Consider the following 12,138-nt stretch of genomic DNA (forward strand, 5'->3'; position numbering starts at 1 on the left):
CAAATTTCAGGATTGTGAAACTTGATGCCATTTGCGGTCAAGTTCACCAGTGACTTTTTCCAGGATCAAAGCAACAGCGAAAAAGGCCAAGTACCTTCCCCAGGCCAATCACCACCCACATCGAACAAGTCTTGAGATAAAGCTTTGGGCGCTCTGCGATAGTGAACAGGAAAAACCTTAATCCCCGATACAGAGTCTGATTCTTTGTCAATGAAAGAGTTAGATGAAAAAAATGATCAATGTCAGAATGCTTTTATCGTATCCTCTGGACTCAACTCAATCTTCAAACAAGTTATTTAGCCCCACACCAAACCCTCTTTTCTACCACCTTCATGTTCATCTCCTCGACTTTTCTCAATCTTTCTACTTCCTGTCGTCTCTCCAAAATTCCTGCTCTGGGAGCGCTCTCTCTCTCTCTCTCTCTCTCTCTCTCTCGCTCTCTCGTGTGTTAATCGCGGCTTCTCCTTCTTGCCATGGGGGAAATCTCCATCATAACTCATCTCTTCATCTGGAATTAATGCAGAGTGTCGTTGAAGGATGGAAAGAGTCGAAGAATGGTTAAAGTGGATGTAATACCGAGTGGCCAAAGAAAGGGCAAATCCTGGATTCCTGAAACTACAGCATTGTTAAAAAGTGTGGGATTTTGTTTAAGAAAGCATTACTAGGGTTGACCTGGGTTAAATGTGTCACTCTTCAGTGGGGTGGTAAAGTATTCCGTTCAAATCTTCCACAATAGCCTGAAGGGGTTTAAAATATTCTGAGTGAATTGAGTGTCTGCTTTTGACTTGGCTATTGCATATCGACGACAAACCACACTGGTGTCGACCTTAACATCTTATCTAAAGCCACCACTCAAACTTGTTTTAGACTGTTGGTTTTAAATTGGCTAGTGATTTTAAATTGGGCCGGCAAATCAGTGCTGTTGTTAGATGCATCTTATTTAGTCTTGGGTATCTCGCTAAACTAAAGCCCTTTCTTTCTTTGCAGTTCTTTACATCTCGGTAAGGTTATTGTAATGTCATTTATTTTGGAGTCAGCCAGTCCTCCCTCAACTGTCTCCAGTTGGTCCAAAATGCTGCTGCTCGCCTCCTAACCGAAGCTTGGAAGACATAGCACCTAACCCAATTTCTGGCCTCTCTTCAATGACTCCCAGTGCATTTAAGAGTTCATTTTAAGATGCTTTTATTTATCTTCCAATCTTTAAATGGCCTTGCCCCAGCATACCTCCCTGAGTTCCTTTACCCCCACGCAACTACCCGGTTCCTCAGGTCTCAGGACCAGACAGTACTGGAGGTGCAGAGGGGACTAAGTGGAGCCTCAGAGGGGATCGAGCCTTTTCTCTTGCCGGTCTTTCCCTCGGGAATGACCTTCCATTAAATGTTAAGCAAGCCCTCTCTCTGTCCACTTTTAAAACGTGTTTGAAGAGACACTTTTATTCTTTTGGGCTTACGACCCAACAGGAGACTGTCACTGTTCTGCTGTTTTCTGGTGTCTACATGTGTTGGTATCATTAATTTGTTTTTTAATTTACAGCTTTCACTGTCTTTGTTGATGAATCTTTGCTATTTTATGTTATACGGTGTGTAAAGTGCTTTGTTACAGCTCCAGCTGTTGTGAAATGTACTCTATAATTAAAGATGTATGATATTGTATGTTTTTCCTGCAGATTTCAAATTGTACAACTTCAGACGTTGCACTGTACTACTTGCTTGATTTCCTCAGGTCCCAATCTTCTTTTGTGTCCGTCATAGTCCTTCCGCAACCACCACCAGTCATACACCCAGCGAGCATACTTCCATCCTCCCCTCATCTTCCTCATGTGTAAAAAGGGCAAGGCTGTCACAGTGCTTTAGCCACAATGCATTGTTTTCTCTGAGGCACAGACTGGGTCAGCTGACCCTGACGGTGCACTCACTGTTAGGACGAAAAGTCCTGAAACAAAGATCTAACAGTGGGCGACATGACAATGTTGGAAAGTTCTGAATGTTTGTGTTAATCTTTTTGTACATAAACTACGATCAATCAGGAAAGGTATAAAGACACAATAGTTCAATGAGTGCTAAATAGTTTATGCAAATGTGTTTGATATCTTTGGTGTTCAAAATGCACTCCAAACATGTCATTCTGATGCTAGCCGGTCCGCTAAAAGACAAAAGTAAGTGTAGTCAAGAAAAGTTTGAGAAACAAAAGATATATTTTTCAAAACCTGTGAGGGAAATTAACGCAATATAGTTTTATTTCATTTCTTTAGCCTCGCTGTGTTGAACAATTTTTCCCCAAGACCGCTAATTGTGAAGATTTGAACTCAAGAAATTCCACATTTCTACATCAAATCTGTAAAATGGAAATATGGCATCATGGAAATAAAATGTGGATCTTTGAATATGTTAAATGATTGTGTGCATTCTGGATCTGTGGTTTTCTGGAGAAATTTCAGGATGACCCTAAAATAAGATTAACTTATTTGACTTTATCCAAATTTTCAATGCACGCCAAACTGCTCAGTGTTTCGGTCGGCTACTTTTAACACAAGTTGCTTTTCTCTGACATCGATTTGAATAGCAAAATTCCAAACAGTTGTTTGACCCATGATTCAACTTTCCAAGGATTCCAAGCCAAATATCCATAACTTTTTGTGAGTAGTGTACATCTTAACTTTGTGACATAATGAAGAACATATCTGCGATGAAAAACAAGACCGCAAATGTAACTGTTAAGTTTGCGGCTGATTTAGTGCATTGGGCCACACTGTGGCGCGAGCAAGAGCTCAAATCAAGCTTGTCCTTGTTAAATTGCATAAGAAGCTGAACTGCCTTTTGGCTAAATTAAGTCCCTCTGTCGCGCTGCAGCTGACTGATCCAATCCTTTCCCGCCTTGTTCACACTCAATCCTCCGACTCTCTTTCTGTGTCCTCCTTAAGGCACTTTCTAGCCCAAATGCCGTCTTTTCCCTCCTTTCTGGAACAATATGTAGTCGCAACGAGCCAAGCAGAGGCTGCCTTGGCCCGCCTGTTTGCTGTGATAGTAAGGGCTTTAATGAAAACACAGTTTGAGGAATGAGAATTGAATTTCATACTTGGATGCGTCGACACTACATGTGGTTCTCTTTAATAAAGACAGGAGAGCGAGCAAGCGAGAGAGAGAGAGAGCGAGAGAGCGTAGCCACTCGGGCAAGTTGAAGATATGCTGAGGCTTTTCTCATTGCTGCTCCCATTCTTGCTTCCTTGAGCTAGGCTGTGTGCTTGTTGTTCCATGGACGTAGGCGGGGCTTGTCAATGAGGGGCAATTCCACACCTTTTCAAGATAACACTGACTGTTCGTCCGATTCCAAACATGCCTTGTTCATTTATTTCCTCCGTCCCGCTTTGATATCCTTGCCGTCATCTTAAAATGACTACAGCTATTACAATTACACTTTGCAACGTTTGCTCTATTTTAGAGCGATAGAAAGCTTTAGTACGGTTTTATAGCTCTACAATGTCGGCAAAATGGACTAAGTACATTCTTCTTTGTCGCTCATTTGCGTTGCCATATGTTACTGGTAGATTTATTGGACTGGAAAATACAGAATCAATTGTACCAATGAACAAAAACATACATGATTTTACCTCCTTTGTCAGCGGCATTCTCCGAACATAGAACATCAATTTCCCCAACCATGTCTGTTGGGATAACTGCTTGTCAAACGTGGTCATGCGCCTCACGGCTTGATTCTTAATTGGATTGACTGGAGGGGGGGTGTTGCTGTTTTTGAAAATAGAGCGAGAAAAAAGATGCAACTTTTAGTCATTGTAGTCTGAGTTTTCCAAAATGTCAGTTCCGCTAACTTGAAATGTAGTAGGCTGCACGATCTTGGGGGAAAAAACGAGCAATATGCGATGTCAGTGTTGTTGAACATTGCGGTATTGATATTATTGCGATATTTATAACATAACATTTTTAATTTCTAATAAAATATTTTTTTTCTCTCAACAAATTCAGCAGGCTCATTGTAATATTAGCAAATTAATTAAAAGTCAGTACAAATTTACATATGCAAACTTATGAATATCCTGAATTGTAAATTACTAGTTACAATATTATATATTATAGGAATTATTTGGCTAACAAAAAAATATAATCAAAACAATATGTTTTCAAATTTAGATTCTTCAAAGTAGGCCCATTTTCTATTTATTTTGCAGCCCTTTATTTTATAATGCTAAAAAAGCGCATTGAGATGACGGCTGTATTCAAATTATGGATCAATTTTAATTACAGCACTCATGAATCAAATGCTGTTCTTTTTTTTTATTTTGCAGTTGTCTTTGAAATTGTGAACAAAAATATACAATAAAATTAAATAATGGAACCAAAGAGTAATGACAAAAAGAAATGTTATTTATTATTCTTTCTTCCTCAGAATACAGCCCAACATTTATCTGCTAAGGAAATTCATCTCATCTTTGAAAAGGATGCTGTATTTTTTTATCGAGTTCATTAATCAGCATTTGTCTTTCTACACAGCGAGCTATTCATTTAGTTTGACTGCTTATAAAATAGGGAATAAATGTTGTCAGATGAACTTGAGCATTTTGCCTTTTCAACGACAGAGAGAGACTAAAAGGCATTTTGAAAAAGCGAGCGAGCAGCCAAAGAGGTAGGTGTCGACAAATTGCAAATGCTCCCTCGCAGCTTTGACTGACAGAGCAATCATCTTGCTGGCGCATCTTGAGGCGACGCCTGGATGACTGTTGTTAATTGAAATGTAATTGGAGGAGAGTGTGTTGGTGGGATGGCCGTGATCCGCACATCTTATCCACGTCTGAGCAATTAATAACACATTCACTCCTCTACTTGTCTCGCTACTTCCATCTGCTCTGATATTTCCAATGGGCATGAGGAATTAGAACGGAGGAAAAACTAATGGAAAAAGGATTATTCTTAAAACAAAAAGGCTTGGAGCAATGCGTCGACTTGGTGAAAAATATGTAATTCCCGTGGGGTAATATTGTTTAATTGTATTGGGAACAATCTTTCATTTAGTACACAGAGAAGAGAGAGGTTATAGCATTTCCTTTCAAATGTAGGATTATATGACTAAATGTGAGCTCAGTGATCTCAGACAATTCAATTTCGAAATCGTCAAAACTACCTTTTTGTTTTTTTTTTAGTTTGCGTCGTAGCATCATGGTCGTTATTTGTACCATATGCAAGTATGTGTGTAGCAGCAGCAATGAGCTGCGTGATGCAGATCATCTCCTCTGTGGCGAAAAATAAACGACCTTACTAACAATTTGTGTTTTCACAGAGGCGCCTAGCTAAAGCGAAATGCAGAGTCGTGAAAGAAAAAAAATAAGCGCTTCCATGTACACTTGACCTTTGACAGTTCGACTGGAGCGTTAGGGTGGAGAGCCAACAGCTATGAACAAAAATGTTGCATTTCAATCAATGCTTAGCCAGACATAAAATAGATGACTGCTACGTTTGCAATTTAGCAGACCGGAACACGGAAACGGCTGACGTCATCATGACAAAAGCTTGACAAATATATATTAAATATTTATCTCATCGATGTTATTTTTTCTATTTTGCACTGGAGAATTTTGAGATCCGCACAATAATAGGTCTCAAAATTATATGGGACTATACTATTTTTTTATTGACAGAAAAAAATTACATTTATGTACAAAGAAAATGTAGCTACATTAGTACAAAATGTAATGCATTTTGGGGTTTAAAAAAATTCATAAACTCAAATACAAAACTCTACTTTACGGCAAAAATTACAGTAGGTCTTGCCTGACTTGAACCATTTTTAACAACTCCAAAGGACCACCTCCCCCATGAATGTCTTTCTTGTCCTTGCGTTTTTACAATAATATAATTTATTATTTTTAAATTGCATATTGTCATTTTCTGTCATGTTTGCAAAAAAAAACACAAATAAAATTGAAATCGCAATATGTCAGAAAATCGTTCAGCCCTAGTGGACTCATGCATGCGTAAATATAAACATGAAAGAAAAGAAAGTTGGCCCTCTTGGTGGGGAATTCAAATAAAAAATAAATACAGATGGCAACCTAAATAAGCAGGTCAAGAGGAAATTCCAGTTCCACTGCAGCTATTCAAGTATAAATTGCCATACCAACGCAAAGCATACTTGCTTGTTGTATGTATGTATGTATAAAATGTGGCATATTTTGGAGAGTTTACGTTACAATTAATTAAGTTTAAGCTTTAAGTTAATAAAGTTTTAAGCTGTCATTAACTCAATTACTAATTATAATTGTTTGACATATATATATATATATATATATATATATATATATATATATACAGTGAACCCTCGCTACTTCGCGGTTCACCTTTCGCGGGTTCAGTGCTTCGCGGGTCTAAAAAATATTCGGGGGCATTGTAGTTTCGCCGAGCGGCACGACGGGGCGCTGGAGCGGTTAGACGGCCGGCGTGCGCCAAAGAAGAGTGTGGGCGAAGAGGAGAGTGGACGAAGAAGAGCACGTTCCCCCGGGCACGATTTGGGGCGACGTTTCGCGCGGTTCGGACCGTACCACAGCTCCGGCCAACGTGCGTGGCAGTTAAGCCGAAGAGGAACAACTTCCGCCCGGGCACTAGCTGGGCGACATTTCGCTCCGTTCGGGACCGTGCGAGAGCTCCGGAGGAGACCGGCCGGCGTGCGTGGCAGTTAAGCCGAAGAGGAACAACTTCCGCCCGGGCATGAGCGGAGCGCGAGGCTGTCAGTTATGAATGAATGAATAAATAAATAAATGAAGAATGCCACCTTTCATTTCACAGGGCACACCGGACGGCGTACCAGCAGGTAAAAGTCGAAGTAATTAAATAAATACAAAAAGAAGTAATTGAATAAATACAAAAATAATGGCTGGGGAATAAAAAAATAATAAGTTTTAATAATAATTTTATATATTTATTTTTTTTTTTAAGCATTTTTGAAGGTGCGCCGCTACTTCGCACTCTTTTTTTTTAAGCATTTTTGAAGGTGCGCCGCTACTTCGCGGATTTTCAGTTTTCGCGGGTGGTCTCGGTCCCCATTAACCGCGATAACCGAGGGTTCACTATATATATATATATATATATATATATATATATATATATATATATATATATTTCTATTGGTACGTAATGAAATGTATACACTGCTTATTGCAAACTACCACTGTCAAGTCACGTGTTGAGATAACCATCAAGGATTATTAAGCATCAATGTCTCATAGTGAAGCTTTGCTGCAGGCGTAAACTTGCAATTAAGATTGCACAGCAGGGTGAATGAGCAATATTAATCACTGTGAATGACTGAAGCAAATCAATAAGTTTGAGTCTTGGCCCAGACAAACACGCACATGAACTCACGATACCATAAAGCCCGACATTCCTCAAAATGGAGGGAGAGGTTGTGTGAATTGTTTTTATTTGCAAAAAAATATAGAGAATTCCTGCCTACAAACTTTGTGGCTTGAGTATTGTAACACCCCAACCAACATGTTTTAAGATCAAATGAAACAAGATATGATTGTTAGCTCCGCCATTGAGAGATTTGCCACATTTCTTTTGCAATTTTATGTCCCTCTATTGTTTTTGTGAAGTAAGGAAACTAACGTCTGAGTGATGGATAGCCAGCCCAACTCAGTGATAAATGGAGGACAGGGGTGCAGCTGTTAGAAGGGCATCCGTCTCTATAAACCAGGGGTCTTCAATCCTGTTCCTCGAAGGCCGGTGTCCTGCCTGTTTTTCATCTCTCCTTGCTGAAACACACCTGATTCAGGATCGTTATCTTGCTTCAGCAGACCTTGCTGATTATCTGATCATTTGAATCAGCTGTGTTGCTGCTGGGAGGGATGGAAAACAGGCCGGTAACAGGACAGGATTGAGGACCCCTGCTCTAAACGTCTATGGAAATGACCCTTAAACACAAAAAGACAAGTGAGTGACTATAATGAAAGGCACTTCTAAGTAACTTTTCAAAGTGGGAAGCATAAAATGTACTGTAGTAATTAATAACCTTAGCCACACAATTGCATCAATCAAACTCAGCTAAACTATAACTGTCAATTTTCTACTGAAATCATTTGTAGTTAATGCTCAGATTTTCAAAACAAGATAATGGCCATCACTTCATTTTAATATTGCCTTTGCGCCTTTTCACTCTTTCATAGCTGACCAAGAAAATGTTGTGCATTGAATGCCGAGCCTTTGTGGCTGTGCCGTAGTGTCCTTGAGCAAGATACCGAACCCCCTGTTGCTCCCTTTACTGTTTCATCATCGGATGAATGAAGGCAGTGTTGAAGTGCGTTCAGTACCTTGAAAGTGGGCTACAAGTGAAAAGCCATTTTCCATTTAGAAAGAGGAATGACACATTTCTGAGGCGAGCTATAAATATGCCGTAAAAACCTCAACATAATGAGACATAATTTGTATTTTAGCTACCAACTTTTTCAGGGCATGCAGGGAACACATCATGTTTTATGAGTGGATTTGCGCGATTGTCGCAGACTGCAAGGTTTGATTTGTTAGCACTCATAGAGCAAAACAACGAAACTAACCCCCACATCTGGTCACAGACTGGTCACTTGAATCGAGTTTGAAAACAACAAACGAGCAAACTAAAATAATGTGTGGCGCACCATACAGTACCTGTGCTGGTTCGAACTACGCATTTGTTTGAATTCACTTTCTATGATTTCCCTCGCGGAGCGGTTAATTTCTTATGCACTATGCTTTCCTTCATTTCTCCCCCTCTCTTGAAGTCTTTGCCCCCACCTCCATCACCTCATCCTTTTACCCCTCCTTCCTCTGTGATTCCGTTTACCTGCCATTTTGATTTCATTCCCTCCCTCCCTCTTTCTTTTTTTCGCTCATCTCTGCTTTTCATAAAAGCCCAATCTTCTCTTTCTCTGTGTGTACATGTATTCTATCTCCGTCACCACAGACCCCTCCCACCTCCGATTCGCCCTCCATCCTTCCCTCCATCTCCGGGTCTTGCCAGGCATTTATGCCTCCTCGGTGCATGCTATTACAGCATCCCTATTACAGCATCACTTTGCATTTAGATAACCATCGCCTTGCCACCCCAAATTGGTCCAGAGTAAGAGGGGGGGGGGGGGGACGAGAGGGAGTTTAGATAAAGAAAGGAAGAAAGAAAGAGGGAGACGAGGCGGAGGAGGAGGAGGAGGAGGATGTGATATCAAAGTTCATCCGAATCCTTTCCAGAAAAATAATTGCAGATGCTGAGCTTTGGCATGCAAGGAAATTTCAGGTGAAATACACACCAGCAATTTCACCAGATGCAATTATGATCAACAGCATCTTTTTTTTTTTTTTTGCAGTCACATTTTCATTGAACTCATCCATTCCTTATCCCACCTCCAACTGTGCCATCAACAACTTTAGCACCACAGTGCTGCATTCATTAGTAAAACTTGTTTTATACTGCATGTATACCATAGCAATCCCGATTATTCGTGGCCTCCCCTTAAATGAACGCTGTATCTCAATTGGGTGCCAGGTGCGCCATCCACTTGAGTAAATATATGTCGCTCCCCTCTAACAGGTGGTGCCACTGGGTAGCTGTTATGCGTTTCCTGTCGCCACGTTTCCACATAGCCGTTTATTTGGTACGCTGGAGTGCAAATGTTTGCATTAAAGCTAAACAATAGTCCCTGTAGCAACAATAAGAGGATATTCTGCTAAAACGGGAAGTTCACTAGACAGTATATCAGATGTCAAATGTTGTATAACTTTATTTATACGCACTATTCGTCACTTGGTAGTCCAGTTGAATAAACAAACACTGGACTTCAAACTTTCCTGTGACATGTGGAAGCTCTACCCTGTATCAGTTTTCCTTTTTAGTTTAAAGTGGCTTGCTTCAAATTCCAAGACCCCTCATTGTTCCCTGGCCACGTTTTTTTTTTAAAAATGTGTTTGCTACGTCCCATTCAAACCATTTGTACTGTTTCGTACCAACGAGCCAGCACTAAGTTAACCTGTCATCTCGGGTCCGGTGTCCAAGCATCCAAAGTTCCTTTATATGCTGATGTGACGGCGCGTGAGGACTAATATTCATACACACGCAAACACTTCCAGGTGTTGAATGTAGCACACTTTCTCGTGTGTGCAGTCGTGAGATGTGAGTGCCATCCGACATTCTTTTGATTGGAATAAAAAAAAAAAAAATCACATTCTGTTATTGTTTTTATCAGCCAATTCGCAACAAGAGTGTGAGAGAGGGAGAAAGAGAGAGAGGACCCCCTAGATACTCTTGCACTTGTGCATTCACCTGTATATAATAACTTTTTTTCTGAATTTTACATTATTTCATTTTGACGACGGGGTTAGGAGCCAACTCCTCTTTTCGCAGGACATTTTTTGGGTATTTTGGATGTTTTGTACAAGCCATATAGTTTTCTTTATGTTCTCTCAGTGGTTGGCGCACCGCTGTTTTTGTTCGCAGAAAAACGCCACACCTCCACGCCTACACAAATGCACTTAAACACACCGACAAATTCAAAGGCCAGAAGCCCAGCGCTTGCCGTTGGATTAGGAGCTTCTCCCTGTGGATCATTAGGGGCCGTGCTGTAATTACGGCTGCATCCGGAGGAGACACGAGCGGAGATCTTGAAAGAAGACAGGCCTTTCATCCATATGTGTGTGTGTGTGTGTGTGTGTGGAGGGGGGGGGTGTATGTGCGTGCACCTTTTGTTAGATGTGTGCCAGAGATAAAGGAGGGACAAAACAAGAGCTCAGACAACTGGTTGTCCTTTAAGCTGTGACATAAAAAAATTCGGCGTTGGCTTTCTTGCTTGGCTTCCAATCATCCGCCCCCTGCTTATTTCTCCCTTCCTATTTATCACAGCTTATATCAGTAATGGTGGGCGGGTGCAGATTCTGTTATAGTGGGGCTTCAATGGGACAAAGATTCCTCTGATTTTGTCACTGAGCCCCCAAAAGCTAGCTGGAGCTTTCTAAAAGGTTTTATGACAAATGCATAATATTGGCTTAACACAAGTACTATAATTTATTGGATTTCTGAAATGATTTTAAAAATTAATAAATTACCTTTTCTTTTTTTTTTCGTTTAGCAGGTTTGACTTAACGTCCACTAACAAATACAATCATGCAATACCAATCAAAAGCATATATTGTTTCACTCCAAATTGTGACATGGTGCTGTGCACATATATGATGTCATATTTTACATTACATTAATTATTTAATGCATTACTAGTGTGAATGCTTTTGTCTTGTCATTAAATAGTTGGTTCATAATCAAACAGAAAATAAATTATTATATACTAAAAAATCCTGTCCAATGATGCCCACAGTTATTACAACACAATTTTGTACCGCATATGCCTGTAGAACATTCAGTATTAACAAGCTGTTATTGTACTGGGACTTCCCTTAAGGAAAGTGCATGATAGAAAGTGAGCAGCAAGGCTGTAAGACTGTGACTTACTGGATGGAACAAGCTCTTCTCTGTGTATTTTATTCTTTATTACTTTTAGAGGGTGGAAAGGTTGGCGGATATGAGATATTACCTGCAGTGTCAAGTGACTGTCACAAGAAAATCTCTGTCTACCCTTCTGTTAATGATTATGATGACGCAACATTAAAAGGATCTCATTAGTCACAGTAAAAGAATCAAATGAATTATTTGTTATTCTTTGTAGTTTCACGGTGCAGTTTTGTAATTAATAAACCAGAGCATGTCTACTGGAGATATTTTCAAATGAGCCACCTCCGGTCACTTGCTCAGTAATGTGAGCAGCAGGATATCACCCCCACTTACCACATCCTCTGTGTCCCTCCCAAAAGTAGAGTAAAACTGCAGAGTCATCACTAAGTCGGGCTTGGATATCAAGATGATATCCTGGAAGGTCAGTGCAGGGGTCACAGGATGGGTGAATCTTTACAAAAGTCAACACAAAAAACAACCTACAATTATTGTAATTTTTTGAATAATGTGCTGTGATGAATTGATTGTGTTTCATGTGTTTCAAATGCCATTAATCTGTCCCATCTCTTGTACTACTTCTGGTGTGCGCTCCCTTGGTCACCATGGTGCAGCAACTACAGAAATTGAAACACACACAAAGAAGTTCACAACTCTTCTCAGTAATAA

General features: G+C 40.1%; 1 protein-coding gene across 5 annotated transcripts in view; it reads left to right on the forward strand.

Annotated features, from left to right (window-relative positions):
• LOC148340094 (plexin-A1-like) overlaps positions 1-12,138 on the forward strand; it is a 217,404-nt gene that overhangs the window by 2,294 nt on the left and 202,972 nt on the right. The window contains exon 1 of one of the 5 annotated variants that reach the window (XM_088289390.1): positions 7,875-7,937. The exons of the other annotated variants lie outside the window; for them this stretch is intronic. The gene's annotated coding sequence lies outside the window, so the exon portion shown is untranslated. Of the gene's footprint in view, positions 1-7,874; positions 7,938-12,138 lie in introns of those variants that run through there. 5 annotated transcript variants of the gene reach the window in all.

The sequence above is a fragment of the Idiotropiscis lumnitzeri genome, chromosome 3 (assembly GCF_059441095.1).
Source record: "Idiotropiscis lumnitzeri isolate Australia: NSW breed Sydney's pygmy pipehorse chromosome 3, RoL_Ilum_1.0, whole genome shotgun sequence".
Classification (NCBI taxonomy): Eukaryota; Metazoa; Chordata; class Actinopteri; order Syngnathiformes; family Syngnathidae; genus Idiotropiscis; species Idiotropiscis lumnitzeri.